The sequence below is a fragment of the Martes martes genome, assembly GCF_963455335.1.
Source record: "Martes martes genome assembly, chromosome: 15".
NCBI classification, from domain to species: domain Eukaryota; kingdom Metazoa; phylum Chordata; class Mammalia; order Carnivora; family Mustelidae; genus Martes; species Martes martes.
In genome coordinates this window covers 15,587,146-15,606,475 of record NC_137903.1, presented here as the reverse complement: position 1 = coordinate 15,606,475, position 19,330 = coordinate 15,587,146, and the positions used below count along the sequence as shown (strand labels likewise).

Here is a 19,330-nt window from a genome sequence, read left to right as displayed (position 1 = left end):
CCAGCTTAGTGTAAAGCAAATTATGTCAGGTTCACCATTGAGGGCTTCGTTATGGAATATCTATTGACTCAAGCTTATTAACTTGTAAATCCTCTAGTTTTAGATTATGATCTATTGATTATCTGCTTTTATTTGAGTTTTAAATGAATAAACAAAAAGAAATGATCATGGTTTAGTCATTATACCTTAAGAGAAAATGTACTTAAGCCAAGCATACTTAATTAAGAATAAAAACAACTTTTATTTTTTCTGAGAGCTAGAAGTTGTGGTTCTTATTTACATTAAGGCAAATCAAAGATTGATTTTAATTTTGCATAATTGTTTTTAATAGACATTTGGGCAAAACAGAAAAAAAAAGTTAATCACTAAGGATAGAAAGTGTTGAGAGCCTAGATGCTTTAAGCAGTCAACTTATAAGCAAAAGCCTTGAGTTCAGGATTTGGCTCTGTTACTCATACTAGGAAGTCCTTAGGCAAATTATTTACGTTTCTGAGCCTTGCTTTCTAACAATGCCTTTCTCATGGACTTTTGTGAGGATTAAATCAGATGGTCTTTCTAAAAGGGCCTGGTGTATTGTTGGTACTCAAGAAAAGTGCTCTGAATCAGATCCTTGCTAATAGAAGCAACTAAGAAAACATGGGCTTCTGTTGATTTCAAAGGGTAATTGTTTAATTTTATGCTTTGTTTAAAGCTTTCATCAAATAAAAGTGCTGAGATTGGTTTATGGTTTGAGGGTCAACTCCACAGTCAAAGATTTATTTAGCATCTACTTTTTTCTAGCATGGTGCTAGGTACGAAAGGCAGTGGAAAGAAGTAAAAAATATGCAAATCCTAGATTTCAGGAACTGCCACCAATTAAGAATGGAAGACTTATATTCATGAAGCCACTTACAAACATGAAGCCATGTTTTTCATGAAGAAAAACACATGGAAACAAACACTAAAGAGGTATACACAGGAAGTCATCATGGGCTTAAGCATTCCCAAAAGACTTCACAGAAAGAATTCACTTTGGATAACAATATGTAGGACATGTACAGTAAGAGAGAAGCATTGTGACAGTCAATGCAAGATTTACGCAATTAAAACATTTAAAATTCATTTTAAAAATGTTGCAGTCAAAAAGAATTTACGGTTAGCAATTTGACCTTCCTATCTGATGCAGAAATCCCAGAAGATGGTGGGTAAAAGGCAGGGAAGTGAGGCATCTTTTCAACACAACTTACTGTGTTGCAAAGGCCACTTTGCAAAAGTTTTATTTACTGTAACCAAGACTCTGGAATCTGGTGATCTGGAGATTTAGAAGAGAAATGATTCCACAATAGTTTCACTGAATGGAAGGTACAAAATTGTTGCCTTGCGATTTGGACTACCTCGTACAACTCGGTAAGGAAGCAAAAAAAGAGCTTAGACTGGTGGCAGAAGTGACTGATAAGAAAAAATAGGGATGCTATTACATAATGAAGTTTAGGAAGCTCATGCATGAGCCTAGAACTGTTTCCCCACCCCCTCCCTTTATTTGACCACCTTGCCACACTAATGAAAGCTGATGAAGGCAAGACCATCTAGAACTCAGATCCTTCAAAAATGAGCTTGGTTGCTTGCATCAACCAAATAATCCCAATTAGTTAGGTAGATACCAAAGGGAAGTCGTAAGTATTACTACTGGTCTCTCGACTTATTGTAGAGAAATAAATTCTATAAATGGTACTGTTTTTGTTTTTTATTGTGTCACGTATATCAATATTCATTCTCTTCTTTTAGCCCACTCTTGTATATGTGACATGCTGGAATGGTTACATTTACTATGTAGCTATGGATGATCAAAACTGGATCAAAAAATAACTAAAGATTGAAGACATTCTCAAGAGCTCCTAGGCTTGAAGCTGGCCTTTGTAATCGGAAGAGGCTTATCTGGTTTGCCTGGAATGTGGGGACAATTTGAAAGAATATACAGGAAGAAATGAAGGCTGTTAGAGAGCCAAGGGATGGGCTGGCCTTCAAGGAAGACTTCGTCAGCAGTGTGAGAATACTATAAACTCAAAGAATAGTTTTGGAAACTGGGGAAATGTATTACACATCTGATGGCTGAGACTTATATTTCCAAGCAATGAGCATTGATCTGTCCAAGATATGCCAGTGGTTGAACACGACCTTCTGAAATCCTGGGCTGAAGGTCAGTGCACACGCTGATGGGTCCTGGGAATTAACTGGACCACTCAGACTCCTGAAGCCCAAAATCTGATTATACATCCCTCTTCCTGAACGAAAACTCTTCTCCTGGTTAACTGCATGGTTTTCTCCTTTCCTTCTAATCTCTGTGCCAGTGTCATCCCCTTGTGAGGCCTTCCCTGTCCTCCCTACATTTAATGTTACCCTCCCCTTCCTAACAGCCCAATGTCTCTCTACTCCCACAACTGGTCTATAGAACATTCCTTTGACTGGCCAACACAACACCTGTGATCTCTCATCAATGATTTTTTTTTCCATTGCCATTATCATACATTTATATATCAAATATACACACACACACATTTTATATTTAAAAATTTAAAATATATACTTACAAAATTATCTCATTTAGTATCTTTCCTGACTAGAATAAGAGCTTCAAGAAGGAAGGAATTTTGTCTGGTGTATACTCAGCGCTGTATACCCAGTTGGTATATATTAAGTGCATGTTGACTGGGAAAGTAAATGAATGAATGAAGTTCTGGATGAGTTGTCAGAAAGGGAAAAAGGGGGGAGGTTTACAACATGGAAGAACTGGAAATAGTTATCTCATTTACTTATTTGCTTTTAGCACATAGTGATAAATTATAGTTTATGGTTCCATGCTAAGTGGTTTATATACTATACTACTTGGTTTTAACTATGCAATCCTTACAAACATGGGTAACTTTCAAGATTCCTGAAAGAATGAAAAAACATGGTTCAAATATCATGCTAATAATTCATAGATGAATGCAGAACAAGTAAATGGCCAATTTGGACTTCTTTCTTTTGGTGTGAGCTCATAACCAGCAACAGTATGAGGTATAAACACTCAGAGTCCAATCCTATTTGGCCAGAAGTTGACAAAGAAATTTGAAATTATCAAGGAGACAGCTTGGAAAATGGACTGGTATCCAGTATTATTAACAATGTATCTTTCAATAAGTGTTTATTATGCCCTGAGGTACTCGTGAATGAGAGTATTAGCTCATGATTAACCAAATAGTCTATTGATAATTTTATCCATAGCTACACTTTTTAAAATTTCTATTTTCATAGTGTAAGTAACATTTATTCACTAGGGCATACTTTATAAATAAGTAATGGTGATGTGTGTTCCAAAAGTTATTATTTAGAGGAGGGCAGATTCTGAAAAGTTTGGAGACAACTGGCTTATGTTAACATTGTTTCCACAGCAAAGCTATTATTAAGAAGGAAAACAGCAAAATCATTTTCCTCTATGAAAAATAAAACGCAATCCTATCACGAGCTTCTCATGAATAAAGTCTAAAATAAAAACAAGTAACTCACTTTTGTTACTGCCTTGTAGTGGACAAAGTCCAGGACTACTTTTTGGAAGATAAATGCTTAAAGATAATTTGTAAAAAAAAAAAAAAAGAAAAAGAAAAGAAAAAAGAAAAAAGAAAATCTCATCCCCTTGACTAATTTCCCAGTGGGAAGTGCTGACTGTTATTGATAAAAATGATACCGTAGATGGTCATTGCCCAGATGGCACTTTGAAGAATATAGTTGGAGACAAAAACCCTATAAAATGTGGATGTCACAAAGTCCTACTAAACCTCTATTATGCACTCGGGCTATTATAACCGGTTACACTGTTACATTTATTTTATTAGCTCTTTTGACTATTTCTCAGTTTGAAAAATTTGATTTAAATTCTCAGTTAAACGTAAAGACTAGAGTGAAGAAGAACAAGGTATACAGAAGTGGTTCGGCGAGGTATAACATATTTACAGAGCTTCTCACTCCGGTGTTACTTACAAGATTGCAAGTAATCAGTTACACTGCAAACGGTAGTATGCTGGGAGGGCAGCGGGGAACTACGGGGACACAGGGCACTCCCCATCCCAGGGAAGCGATGTTCAGTTATCATGGTGACTGTCATCTTAACAATTGCACAAGTGCATCATTCACTGTGGGTGACTAGAAACAGATGAAGAGGAGCTGAAAAATGGGAGAATTTTCCTTGTCTCATGTCTCTCTGATAACTAGGCAGACTACAGAGCATGAAAGATGAGGGTTACCCAATTCAAACCAGAGCACGTAGTTACCATCTGGGCATTTTAAAGTAGGACACATGAAATGCTCAGATGTATCCCCCAACAGGGTGCAATAATACAGCAGTAAAAAGAAAACTGCAGTGAACTACGGCCACTTCCACACTTGCAATCATTCTAGTACAGGAAGAGGCAAGGATTTTCTAAAACCTTTTGCTCATGTTCATCTTTTTTTTTTTTTTTTTAAGATTTTTTATTTATTTATTTGACAGAAAGAGAGATCACAAGCAGGCAGAGAGGCAGGCAGAGAGAGAGGAAAGCAGGCTCCCCGCTGAGCAGAGAGCCCAGGACCCTAGGATCATGACCTGAGCCGAAGGCAGAGGCTTAACCCACTGAGCCACCCAGGCACCCTGCTCAGGTACATCTTAACTGCTCCCCGTTTGGCGCAGAGACAGCTTCCATGTTTTGGCAGTCCCACGTGGTATGTAGCCACACCCAGCAGAGGGCGCTCTCCTCGTGGAAAGAAAGGGGCAGCATTCCCGTGGACAGAGCACTCCGCTTGGGGGCTCAAAAATGAAAATATTCAGTAGACCACACACACTAAAATAGTCATTTCCTTTCAGAAACATTCACTGCCGAAACAAATATTGACTTTTAAAATGATATATTTGGCTCTCAAAGGTACCCAGTTGAGTAATTTCTTTCGGATGATGCCAGTTGCAGACCCTTAATTTTCTTTTCTTTTTTTTTTTTTGAAGATTTTATTTATTTATTTGACAGACAGAGATCACAAGTAGGCAGAGAGGCAGGCAGAGAGAGATGGAGAAGCAGGCTCCCTGCTGAGCAGAGAGCCCGATGCGGGACTTGAGCCCAGGACTCTGGAATCACGACCTGAGCTGAAGGCAGAGGCTTTAACCCACTCAACCACCCAGGCGCCCACAGACCCTTAATTTTCTGAACAAGAATTACTAAATTAGTCAAGAGTTAGAAAGCAAAGAGCCTCGACACTACATGTTTTTAGATTTTTGAGGATGAGAGTTCAGCATTCCTTATTTGGAAACCTCTATCAACTTCTATAGATCCTCAAGTCACGCAATCTAGTAACATTGTTACCTCTACCTTCTGATGTACATTTTGCAATGAGACAGAACATTTTTGATAGGAACAGATGTCAGACATAGAGAAACATATAATCTTTGGCCACAAAATGAAAATGAATCAGTTAATATGTTTAATATACATATTTTAATGGGAATTTAACTGTATTGATAGATTTTATAATCCCCACCTAAATTCCTTCATATTTGCAAAAATGAGTATTTACAGGATCAAGTAAATTCACAGGCTTCTTATTTGCTGGGTCGCAGCTTGATGAGTAGAGAGGCTACAAAATGCCATCGCTTGTAAATATCAAAATATCCTAATGAAACTAGTAATTGCTGGGAGTAATTTAAGACTATCTTTCTGCCTTAAGAAGGAAAGAAACTATGGAAATACAAATGAGAGAATTAACAAGAATACATTTTAGGAAGAAAATTTCGCAAAGTGAATCTTTAAAATTTAAATTTCCATTTAAGTTATCTTGCTTCCAGATGAAACTCCAGATACATTTGAGAGAGAATTCCTCCAATTTTTTTCTGGAATTCCCCAGAGATTTTTTTTTTTTTTTGGTCTCTCTTCATGCATCATTTTTTATTCTACTCCTTGTTAAGAATTTGTATTAGCCAATCTAACCATTCAATTTATCCTGCCTTTTGGTAATGAATAAATATCACATACTCCTAATTGGCCACCTGGGGTTCAAGGAGGGGAAATATAGAGTTGATGTCTGAACACCGTAATATGCTGACAACATATTGACCACACTCTATTTCACAAGACTTAAAATCAGGCTTCTTTGCCCTATTTACCGCTCCCTACCTTTGCACCATTTCTTGACTGTCTGTGGGACTATTATAATTTTTTTTAAAGTGATTTATTTCTAACAGATGTGATCATCCAGCCTCAGGGATCTGGAGGTACACTGCCCCAACAACTTTAATTTCTGGGTATAATAAGCATATATTCCATGAATAAATAATTATCGTTCTGCTAAGGAAAAAAAGATGTCAAGGATGAGGTACGATGACCAGGTTCTTCTGGGTGAAAAGGACAAGTAGATGGATTTTTCTGAGGTGCTGACTATGCTCAACCTAAATGTGCTAATTATTGCATTTCTAGAATGTGGTAGGTCACAAAGGGAGAAAATTAGTCCTGGTTTACTGTGTACAGCAATATGTAGGAAGCTAATTTTAGGTCTACATTAAGTTTCTTGTAAGTCAGAAGCTGCACATGTTGACATCAGAAAAGATGGCAGCATGGGTCCTGGTAGAGAACATGGCCTATGAGATAACAGCAGAAGAGAGACCCACCCGGCTGTCCCTTCAGCTCCCAAAGCAGGTCTTGTGGCATCTCAAGGGCAGGTGTTGGAGGTGTGCTCTTATGGTCAGTGCTCTGTGTTTGAATGCTGAGGAGGTGGCCCCAGGCAGTGCCACAAAGCCAGTGATGACGTCACTGGTCTACCTGATGAGGTTTGAGTTGTGACCCAGCAACATCTGTGGTCACTTGAGGCACCACCCAAACACTGGACTTTAAGTAATATTTTAAGTGAGTTTAATTTCCCAAGTTGAGCTTTGGAGAAGTCTCCTCTAATTTTTCCAACCAAGAGTTTGACTTTTCTACTCCCTCTCCAGTTTCTGGACTCTGGGGCCAGCTGCCTTAGGACCACACTCTGTTGCTAATATGATTTGGTAAGTAGCATGTGATCTGGGAAAGCCTTGTTAGGGAATAAAGGGTAAATGAAAAAGAGGAGAACAATATTTTCCTTAAAAAATAATTCTGTCTCTTCAGACAGGACCCTGTGAACAACACATCAACACAATGACACCTTGACAGACTGATTATCTCTCTGTCCACCAGTTTCACCATTTCCTGAGTTATCTACTCTGTTCCTGCTGCTCTGTGTGGTGCTGCATCTGATGGAGGTGTGGCTAGGCTTAGTCTCCCCAAGGACATGGTAGGATGGTGCCAAGCCATCTGCAGTTCGTGTTTGCCTGCCCCCAGACCTATGCTCCTGACCACCTCACTCCACGGCTTTGCTAGGCCTCTGATGAGATTATTTTGAATGAAACTGCTTTAATGTCAGCCCAATAAATGGAGACAGACTAGAAGAATGTCCCCTTCTCTACCTCCCAACACAGAGACTCACCATAGGATGTTTAAAGCCAGGCTTCTGTTTCTTTCCCTGAGAAAATGTCTGGTCCACTTCCCTCCTTCTGTTCAAATTCTACCCACTACTTAAGGCATAGATGTCTCCCAGGCCTTTCCTGAAATTTTCCATCCAAGTGACACTTTAATTCTTTGAATCTTTCATAAGTTATGTCCTATATTTACATTAGACAATTAGTCTTATCATGATATGTGGTTTCTATCATTTGTGGGTTTCATTGATCTTTAGCTTTTCTAAAAAATATCTTGTTTCCTTGAGGTGGCTAATTCAAGAGGCAGCAAGAGGTAGAAGAAAGAACAGACTTTAGAAGCAGAGAGACCTGAAATTGAATCACAGCTTTACAATGAGCTGTGTGACTGTGGTCAAGTAACTCAACTTGTCTAAGTTTCTGTTTTCTCTCTAATGACCAGTAGATAATCATACTCTACTAAGTAGTTATTAAGATGAAATGAGGTGGCATATGCAATGTGGCTGCAATGCGCTTTCTGGAGAAAATTCTCACAAATAACAGCTTAGAGATTGAAATCGGGACATAAAAATGATTATGCCTCAAGGTGATTTATCTGTGAACATAGAGATCTCCTCATAGGCTAAATATATGGCATTCCCAAGAAACTGGAAAAAAAACCTCTAGAATATGACTGTAGTTGGGGAACAAGAAGTAATATGCAAGGTACCTCTTGCTCATTAGAGACTTTATCAACTCATTATTCATGTATTCATCATACAGATGTCTAAAAGTGGTGTGGTTCTATGTTCTGGGAATCAGGGAGCATAGGAAGCAAGATCTCTGCTCTCAGGGGGTTTAGGTTCGAATTGGAGAGACACATAGTAAATAAGACAAAGGATCAAAAGTGTATACTTCTAGAGAATGCTAAACATTAATGTGAAAAGTAAAGCAGGGGAGAGGGACAGAAAGTGTGTGGGGCAGAGGAGAGGAGTGAAATGATAGGTAGGCCAGGCAAGTCCTCCCCAAGAGTAACAGAAGGTGACTTTTCAATCCAGACCAGAAAGGAAGAAAGCCAGCTATGGGGATTCCTGGGGGAAGAGCTTTCCAGGCAGAAAATGTTCCAGTCAACGGATTACCTATCCTGGCCCTTTGTGCTCACTGGTCCTCACTAATATTAATGCGTGCATATAAAATCGCGTTTTTTTTTTTGTTTTGTTTTGTTTTGTTTTGCTTCCTGTTGTTTTCTTCTTTTTTTATTTTTTTACTTTAAAGGGCAAAATAGACCCTAAGCTTTCTCTCCTGGGGGAAATACAGAAGGAAAAAAAGTGCTGGAAAAAACAGATAAGTTCCCCACAGGAATTAAAAGTAGCTTTCTTTCGAATTATCTATAGATATCTATACCTTTATCTATATATCTAATTATGATAAACTTTTCTTCTGACCTTACCTTAAACTGTGTTTCAAACATTTTCGAAAGTCATGGTGTAATAGTAAAGCATGAATATTCTTATGACCCACATGGATATATTTTTTAAATGCTAGAGTATTTTGGTATGATGGGTCCAAAAACATGTGAAGTCTCTCTCAAATATTAATGGTCTTTACCGTACGATGAGCCTAAGTAAGTGTCCTCCTAGTCTTGTGCCCCAAATAGCGGGACTGGTTTCTTCGGAAATGCCGTGTCAATTGTACGTTTAATATCACTTATCACCATTAAGGAGGACGGTGGGGTCTTCTCCCTGCTCCCTAGCAACAGAATTACTTAAAAAGGTCAATTTCTATCATTTCCTCTGGAACTGGTTAGCTTTGTCCTCACCTGGGACAAGATGTGTACGTTGGCCCACTAGGACTTGCAAGACTTGTTTAGAGAACCCGGCTGCTGGGACACTCGTGGGAATTAGAATAAAGCACCGGACAGGGATTTTCTCCCTGGACAAGTTCCAGAGGGGACCGTGCTCTTGACATTACAGAGATAAAGAAGAGTTTTCAAGACACTTTCTATTTCCATACGAGTTCTTTTGTATGCTGGGTTGCCTGCCATTATGTTTATGTAATTCTGACAGTGTTCTTAATGACACACTAACAGATTGTAAAACACGCTGCTGGCATTTACTTGTTTTTTATATTTTTAAAACAATGTCCTTCATGTAACAGTAGTTAAGCGCGGCAGAAGGACATCATTAGAGCCATGGTTAAACTGTAATTTACACCATTAGGAAGGCAGGAGCAATTTTTATTGCCTGGCAATTTTCTTGCTGAAATATTTGGACCATATGGCTCAATTTGTGTAATAACCTTAATTTCTGCACCCTTCAGGTTTGCCTCCGTCTCCTACGGAATGGTAAAATGCGGTTTAGCAGAAAAGGCAACTGTCTATACTTAGAGAGTTGAGATTAATAACATGTCACGTCCTGTTTTTGGTGAAGGAATTCGAACAGCAGCCAGATGGTATCTCTACAAATAACTGTCAGGGGTCTTGATCTAATCAATACAATGTATTAATACATCTCCCTTTGCTGTTTCTCCAGGGGACGGTGCACAACATCTGGAAAGAGTGGGGGGGCCCGCCAAGTAGAAAGCCGATTCTTTTCAGAATCAAACTGAGCCCAATTAATTTTTCATGTATCCTTGATAACTGTTTCATAATGAGCTATGCGTCTTGACGGATTTGGGGTTGGCAGAGCAGGCTGCCCCTGGTTTCTATCCCCATTCAGTCCACTTATAGAAACCAACCCATTAATCAAGCTATCTGGCATAAAACCTGAATCTCAGCTCAGCAAGAGATCAATAACCATCCTAAAAAAAACACAGAACCAGCCACTAATGGGCACAGGTATCCAGCCATGACACTAGTAATTGCTTTAGCAAAAATAAAACTCTGTATCATAATCACCCAATAGGAACTTATATGATAAAATTCATTACTTGTGCCTTGTCAAAAAGTAACATTTACATCCGTTAAAAATATACTGTAATTTTACTATCTAGACATGGCCATTATCTTTCAGAGGTAGACAACGCACCTTTTTGAATGGATTAAAACTCCCTGATTTTGTAATGTGAATATTGAATAATCCAAGTATCACATAAAATGCTTAAAAATGAGTTATTACACTTATTTTAAATTCAGAGTACCTGAGGGGCTCCTTAATACAATCTTTAGCCCAACTGCATATGACACACAGTGAGCTTGCTGTGCTACGGACTCTGATGTGATGTCAAATTGGTCAGATTTCTTCACTCTTTGGTTGGCTTAATGGCAAGATTTACCATTCAAATCATAAATTCTTCTCACTTTCCCAGTGGCTTTATCTCAAACCCTTACTGTTTTACCAAATTCAAACCAGTCATTTCACTTCTCAGTTTGCAAATCTCTTTTGGCTTTTGGCAGGGATTTCCGTGCTCTGATTCCTTCTGAAATAAGAGACCCAGTGACTTTGTCTACGGAGAGGAATTCAGGGCAGAGAAGGAGAGATGGAGGAAACCCAGGGCATATATTCTGAATTTATGGCCTGTTTGGTAAAACATTCCTTCGTGGCTCTTAGACAACAGGTGGAAACCTGTTTTGCCCTTATGAGAATGAGATTTTGATTAGAAAAAAAGTCCTGGGTAGGGCTGCTGTTAAGACACTCTTTCACTAGCTGATCATCTGATCAAACCCTGCCAAGATGATAGAAAGGTCTAAGGGATCATCCAGGAACTTGAAGGTGATGTCACATTCATCTCCTCTGACAGCAGGACCAAGAATCACGATGCCGTGTTTGTTCAGTCAGTGGTTTGTGGTTTGGCAGGACGAGCTCTGGGTTTGGAATCAGGGGTATGAGCAAGGGTCCTCCTGGGTTCTTGGAAGAATTTATAAGTACAAACGCCTAAGCCTGACCAAATAATTGCTTATTATATAATTTGTCTCCTTCCTTATTTGCTTCAAGAACACCATGAGTCACAGAGAGAGGAGAGTATTTCCTCTTTCTTTGTATCTGTAGTAGTTTCTGGGGACAACAGGTTCTCAAAAGGGAATTATGTGAATAACTGATTCATGGAAGGGTCCCACGATATTTCTTGGATCTTGATCGCCACATTGGATTTTATGTGTCTTGGTCCTCATTTGCAAATAACTCATAATTTTCATACATGCATGAGATTTCAGAGAAGCAAGTAGCACAGATTTTCAATTTTCATTTTGTTTGCTGATGCCCAGTGTGGATAAACAGAAAACACCCTGATAATGGTGTGTTTATAGTGGAGTTGCATAACATCGAGCAAGAGAACTATTCAAACAAATAAATTACGTGACTAAATAAAGTCTGAAACTTGGGATCCACAATACGTGGCATTCATAATTTTCATCTTTTGTCATGTCATTATCAAAATATTTAATTTATATAAACCTAAGCCCTCTGTGACAAAGACAGAAGATAGTTGCTGTTCTGGGGCCTCCTGGGTCATAGACATGATCAACAATGCCAGCAGTTCGAGCTTAGTTAACACCCGGCTACAGCACTAACAAGATGTTTCACCTTAAAAATTATATCGAGATAAAAAGATTCATTTGCAAACCCATCACATATGTATTCACAGGTGGTGGGTGTGGGTCATTGCATTTGGATTAAAAAGCAAATGTCTCTCTCTACATGAGAGGTCACTAGCTGGTATAAGGCAAAATCTTTTCACTGTTCGGCATAATTAAAATATTCCAACAGTGGTTTCAGTAATTTAAAAATCACAGTATTGTTGTAATATTTTTCTAGGCTTCAGAAGCTCACAATTGTTTGGCCCAATCAAATCTGGGAACACTAGAGAAGTTATCACCCATCAAGGTAATTACTTTCAAGTTGAAATAATTACTCTATCAATGTTAATGGTCTTTCAACTTCAATAAAGCACTCACCTGCCGATAATCACGGCTAACCTCTTGCTCTAATGCAATTCCCTCTCTATTTAGTAGGTTATATTACAGCCGTTACAGTGGTCACTTGTCCTGAACAGCTGCTGAATTTCACTTTGATCGGCTGTGAACCATAAAAAAATTGGTCATCTGTGTATGATTTCCCCCTCACCCATAAGCCCTTGCAGAGCTCAGGATATGATCTCTTGGCTGTAATAGGGTACTTCGGGGGCAGCCATCTTGTCTCAGGTAGTGGCTACTTTCCACTTGTGACAAGAGCACAGTAGTTCAATTAACTTCTGCCCTTCACTGCCATTTACAGCTTGCTGTCTCTGCTAACTGGCATATAGCCTGAATTTATGGTCTGGGCCTGTTACCGTGTGGACAAGTTCGTTTTATTTTCATATATGTATTTAACAAGGGTCTGTGGCATTCTTAGTTGTCTTTACAATTCAGTTAAAGACAAAACAACAACAACAAGAACATACTGGAATGAAAGGGCAAGTAGCTTCCTCACCAACCGCCCCTCATGTACTGACAGCCTGCCCTTTGGCACAGGTAAAGCAGGCCGATGCTAGTTTGCAGAATCTGTGTGACTTGTGAAGAGTGTGTGTGTGTGTGTATGTCCATCTGTGTGTTATCAAAAGACCTCACGTTTAGCTGATAGGATCTCAGATCGAGAATGAGCAGGGTCCACTGAGCATCATGGTGGGTAAACAGAACTGCATCTAGAGAGGTAATTGCCTGATGATGACTCTTAAGAGGGGAAAGACCGAGATGTTATGGCAGAAGAGGAAATGGGTCAGTGCTAAACCTTAGGGACACAAAAAGCATGATCCTGCTCCAGGTAACTTAGAAAAGAAATAGAGCCCAATCCAATTCTTGGGACATTACCTGGAAATGGACAGTGTGGTATCAAGAAGCACTTAAATTTGCAAGCTCTGAATTTTGTTGCAAGGCGAGGAATGCTTAAAATATATAAAATGTAAGGTTTTTCATTCATGACCAAACTAGTACTGTTGCTTTATGCAAATCAAAACTTTTTCTACTTTTGTTCATTTCTTCCAGCTTCTGTTAGTCCAAATAGGAGGACTGCTGAAGTTTTACATCCTATTCACACGGCCATTTATAGTTTCTAAAGTACTCTGTGTATGCCTTGATTTACTTAGTGATGGCAATAGCCTTGTGAGTTAAGTAACATTTTAGTTCAGATTTGACGATGAAAGAGGAGGACGGATCTATTTCAAGTGTGAGAACATGATCATTTGAAGAGGAACAACCTTTGTGAAGAACCTAACGTGGTCTGCAAGCAGAAGGATTCAAGATATACTTGAGAAGTAGAATCAGTAGGATTTCGTGAAAACTGGATATGGAAGGAAGGAAAGGGAAGGACTCAAAGATTATCTGGCTTGAGTAACCAGAAAGATGATGGATCCCTTTAGTTATGGAACAGGATGTATTAGGGAATAATAAGTAGAGCTTAGAGAAAACGAGTGATAAGTAACTACGAGAACTACCAGACAGACCTCTGCAGGACTTCCAGAAAGAAAGAATCAACCTTATACCTTCCAGCCCACCTTCCTCCGAAGATCTACAGAAGACAACATAGACAAGAGAAGATCCAGGTTCACGAAAAGCAAGTTGAAGAGAATTTGGTAGAGAGGCTTCGCCAGGTTATTCCCTACTACTTGGGGAGAAGGTATGGGGATACAGCACATCCCTCTCTCAAGGCATAGGAGGGATATCCAAGAAAACAACTTGAAGGGATTGAGGGTGTCTGCAAGAAAGGTGAGATAGACAATCTACTCTTTTCGTGAAGATTGTTACTGAGCGGAAGTGACTCAGGATAATTCTGATGCAGCCGCTAGCGTGGAGAAGCATCTTCTTAGATTCCTGGGTGATCCCAAGATTTGGGGATCATGGCTCAGCACAGAAGCTGCTTCCTGCTTCTTATTCAATGAATTCTGAAGTTGTGACGCTGGCTGGGTCTCACTCAGCATGGAGGTAAAATACAGAAGCTAGGGCTGAACAATCTGTACTTTCCTTATTTTGTAGAATGAGTTTTCCCCAGGCTTGGAGGATGTCAAGAAAAGAATGAGTTTTTCAGTGTGATATGACGTAGTATCCACTGACTGCTCAGGAGGTAAGAACCCAGACGTAAAAGAAGCTGTGGGGTGAAGCTCTGGGGGCAGTAATGGTGCCAGAAACTAGCTAGAGAGTGCGTTGCCTGCACTTTCCATATAACCTCACGGGAAGCACTGGCAGATGGAGAACTAGATTCATGATTAAGGCTCTGCTCCTTTTTGTCCAATTTTCTCTTTTCTCCCACAGTCCTGGGGACATCAACAAAAAAAGTGGGGAACTAAAGAGGAAGGAAGAAAATAAACAAAATAAAAATATCCTTTCTTTTCTATGGTAGATCTCTTAACACAAGTCAGGCTTTAGACTAGTTTTTTTTTTTTTTTTTTTTTTAAACACTTGAAATGCATCCTGATTACCAGAACTGGGCTGGTACTTGTCACTGAATGTGGCTGGAAAACCGTAGGACCTTCCCTGGAAACTAGTGATGATTGAGCAAAGGAGTCCTGGAGGAAGCTCATTGGAATAAAGTGGTTTGAGAAAAACAAAACTCTCTCTAGGAAGTACTTACATGAAGTTCAAGAAGACTTACGTGGTTTGCTTCTCCAATAATACTGAGCACAAAACAGAGCCCTGATATAGATCTGTGATTGGTACCATATTATTAGAAAAATGGGATAAAGGTAATGCAAGGCTAATGAATGAAAAGTTAATGTCAGACCAGACATCATTACAATACAACAAAATGGGTCACACCAATAAGTGGTCATCATTTTTGCGACACTTACCCACCTCTGTTTTGTAATCTTACATAAAGAATGGTCAACATAGTTACATTATAAAATGTGAAAATCTCAGCTAATAGAACTGATATAAAAAGCACAGTAATTGTTCTTATCACCAAATCTTTCTTCATTTTGGAAAGATAGTCACCGCCAAAGGAGTCCTTATAGATACGTAAATCTCCTAGTGCATTTCTATTTTCTTATAAATAAGAGGAGAAAAGGCTAAGAGCCATCACATTTTTAAAGGTAAAATTAATTAAGAACATATGTAAAGAGTAATAATAGTTGGCATTATGCTAAACCAAAATAAAAATAGGATTAAAAACAAATTAATCAATGTACTCACAAACTCGCCACGATATGGCAAGTAGGAAACATCTCATTTCCTTCCACATATCTACTTAATGGTAAAGAGATCTGAGACAACCACAAGAGAAAATTTTGAATACTTCTTCCTTGACTTTGGGCAAAGGAGTTTGGCAACTAAAATCTAGGAAGTAGAGTTTGTAATTCTGGATTTTATTTCCAGATTGGAAGCCAACTTTTAGTGACCCATATAATTTGCTTACCCCTCAGCACCGTATGCTTGATTCTACCCAGAGAGTGAAGTACCATCTATCTTTCAGGGTATTGGGCAAATGTATGATCTGGGCTTGATGTTTCATAACCCTGTGGGGTAAGCAGGGATATACTGAGAGCACAGACTAACAGGTAAACCACCTTTGCCTTTAAATCCCAAGTTATTTCTGCCAGTGTGATGGCAGGTGCCAGTGAGAAAAAGCAAACAAATCTGAATGGTGGCAGCAGTATCGCCAACCTCGCCAGGAGTGTTCCCTGTAAATACCACCATGGAACTCTTGCATGCCAAGCAAGGCTAAATACAGTTTCTCTCCTGACACTGCACAATTCATCACAGAGCAAATTGGGAAGGGAATTTAAGGACTTCTACTTAAATCTTGTTTGCAGTAGTGGGGAGTATTGGTCTGAAGAGACCCTAGGAATCTAGACATCTCTCTCTTCCCCTTAGAAGAACTTACTTGGGCCCAAAGGGACGTGAAACTTTTCATGAGATTGGGAGAGAAGCTGGTGATACATTAAAACCCACACTCTTTCCATTTCTCCTCTCCTGCTGCCTCTACTGCTGCTGCTGCTGCTCCTGCCAACACATATGCTCTCCACCCCCATGGAGGGCCCCCATTGCCATTTCTCCATCCATTGCCACCATCAAGAGGATTCATGCATCCATTGCACCTGTTTTATGTGGCTCTCCCAGCAACGTCCACCTGTCCATAAACAACTCTGGGGGGACGTTGGGACAAGCCAGTGATGGCACTACATCATGGGCAATTTATTGGTGGCCCCTCATGCAGAGCTAGGATACCAATAAACAAGAGACTCAATGAGACTATTTAGTGATACCTCTTGCAAGTCTGTGGATTAAACCGTAATCCTTCAATTGTGGGGATGGATTCTGTGCCTTGCCAATCAAAAATGTAGTTCTGTTGCTCTGGAGAATGCTAGCCAGAGTGGTCAGTGAAACAAAAGCTTGAATTATTTCCTAGGGCAGGCACAGACAGGGAAGAAGACAGTAAAGATGTTTAGCTAGTATATGAATTAGAGAAAAACTAAGTAGAGCCAGGAAGACACTCAGAGAGAGAGATTTGAAAGGGAATCATTAGAACATGAGCAGCAGAAACCCAGAAGCAAAGAAACTTAGAAATCTGAAATGCCCAGAAGTAATAAAGTGTGCCTCAGACTTGATTACTCAACTTCCCCTTCAGTCTCTGCTCTGCCCAAGGGTCCAGTCTCATGGTAGCCTTCAACAATACAGCTGACTGTAGTATTGAGTATTGGCATACTGAATATAGTGCTCAATGACCATTTGCCAAATTGGATTGAATTGTCAATAATCTGTTCTTGACCCTGAAGGTTCATTGCACTGGTTTAAAGAAATCATGCTGTTCTGAACAGGAAGAGATGGACTTAAACGACAGGAGGAAGGATTTGGGTAGGATTAAAAAAAAATTCTCCTCTGATAGTAAGGAATTGGAATTACATGGTAGAACCCCCTTCTTTAAATATCTTTTTTTTTTTTTTTTTAATGCTCAAACACGTTCTCTTGGGATGTAGGAATGTATGAAGCTCAAAGACTATAATTTATTTTTCTGATTCTTTCTTTCAAAGATGTCAGCCCATAAAGAGTCATAGTGGTGTCCTGCCCTGGAAATCTGGCTTGCTAATCACAATGTCTGAACACTGGTCCAACTGGTCTATGGAAGATGTCCTTGATTGCTTAACAAGCTCAAATTGGGCTTTTCCTAATGACCCTAATGAAATCTTTTCTCGAGATTCTCAGGGCCAGAGATCCAGATTGGGGGGATGGGAGTTTATTCTGAACACACACACAGATGCAAACATTATAAAATAGGGTGGAAATATTACTGTTTCCTGATCATTCTGGCTATCCTCTTTAGCACTGCACAAGGATTACTCCTTGGAAAATGGAAGAGCACAGCAACACTGGGCTGCCAGGTGGGGGGCTGTGTTGGCAGGGCCCATGGATAAAGGTGCTTAAAGATGCTTAAAGCTTGGGGCAATAGGCCTTCCTCTCTTTTAAGAATTTTTCAGAGTGATAAAAACAGAACCTGGCAGATTAAATACAAGACAGAGTTCATCATATACTTTAAATCTTGTGTTGTGAGATGAAACTAGCTATGAAAGAATGATGTAGAGGGTATTCCTTAAGAGAATTCCAGGAGAATTATTTTAGCAAATTAAATGTTTAGTCTCAGATGTCTAAAAGCCATATTTTAAAATCAAAGGTTTAATTATTGCAATATTAGTGCCTCTAATAAAAATATTTAAGTTAAAGTGTGTCATTCAGAAAGCCCTTGTCAAGAGTTTTTTAGTATTTTTACTTTATTTTTTAGGATTTTGCTTTCAGGTGGAAGTTTAGAACATGAATTCCAATGATATGGTAAGAAGTCTTAGATTTCTTAGATGGATCACATATCAACTAAAAAAGATCTGCATATAAGAACACTGCTTCTAATGCTTATAATGAAGGCTCTAGGAAGATGTAATGTGAAAGATAATTAAATATAACATAAAAAATAAAGTACCAGTTCTGAATTCTAAATAAAATGAAGACAAATACTATCTCTTTAATTCACAGGCTGCTTATTTTTTAGTCATATGAAAAAAATTGAACATAAGGAGAGGGAGAAGATATTGTACTTTAAACTATTCATTTATAACTGTTCTTTCAGAGTTTCATTACAATATGTTTTCTCAGTATTATTTAGGTATTTTGATAAAGTACCTTCAGGTATATTTGAGTGCCTGGATTGGGAGCACAGGAGCATGGTCTGCTTTTTGAAAAATGCTTTATTCTGTCTATTTTTTCTTATTATGAGGGATTTTCATATGTAGCAAGGTCTTGGCACATCTTAAAAACCATATGTATTTAACTGCTAAGACCACAAGTTTCATCTTTTCCATGAAGACTCTTCAGTTTAAGGGTTTCCTGCTGACCTCTCAGAGCATTTTTTGACTAACTCTTGGTAGTTGATATTCTCTCTTGTATTGTGGTTTAGGGCTTGGTAGGTGATGGGTGGAATTTGGGACCTGAATCACCATGTGGTAGGTATTAGAGCCCATCATGCACTACTTCTCTAACTTTTTTCTCATGTTCAAATCTCATCTCTGCCGTGTGATAAAAAAGAAAGCTCCCTGATAAAAGAACCATCCTATTTCCCTATTTCCCATAGGACATCAGCATATGCCAGGTGGGAAGAAAGCTCTCAGAAGATGCTAGTGAACTCAATTAAATTGTTTTACAGACCAGAGGTGATCAACCCAGAAAAATAAGTTATAGTGCATGTGATTTCTATACCTATATCTGTATCTATATCTACATCGACATCTATATCTATATCTATTTTTATATCATCCAGATAGATCTAGAAATTTTAACTTTTTTTCTCAAAGAGCCAATCATATCATATCTATCTATATCTATATCTGTTCTGAATCTCTATCTATATATGTGTCTGTACCAAATCTGTATCTGTATCTATATCCGTATCTGTCTAATTTTATCTATGCTTCATCCCCCTGAGGGATACAGAG

At 38.9% G+C, this 19,330-nt stretch overlaps 1 protein-coding gene across 2 annotated transcripts in view; it reads right to left on the bottom strand.

The window, feature by feature from the left end:
• Positions 1-19,330, bottom strand: part of USH2A (usherin) — a gene marked incomplete at both ends in the record, with an annotated part of 700,457 nt that overhangs the window by 71,453 nt on the left and 609,674 nt on the right. The gene's annotated exons all lie outside the window — the stretch shown is intronic.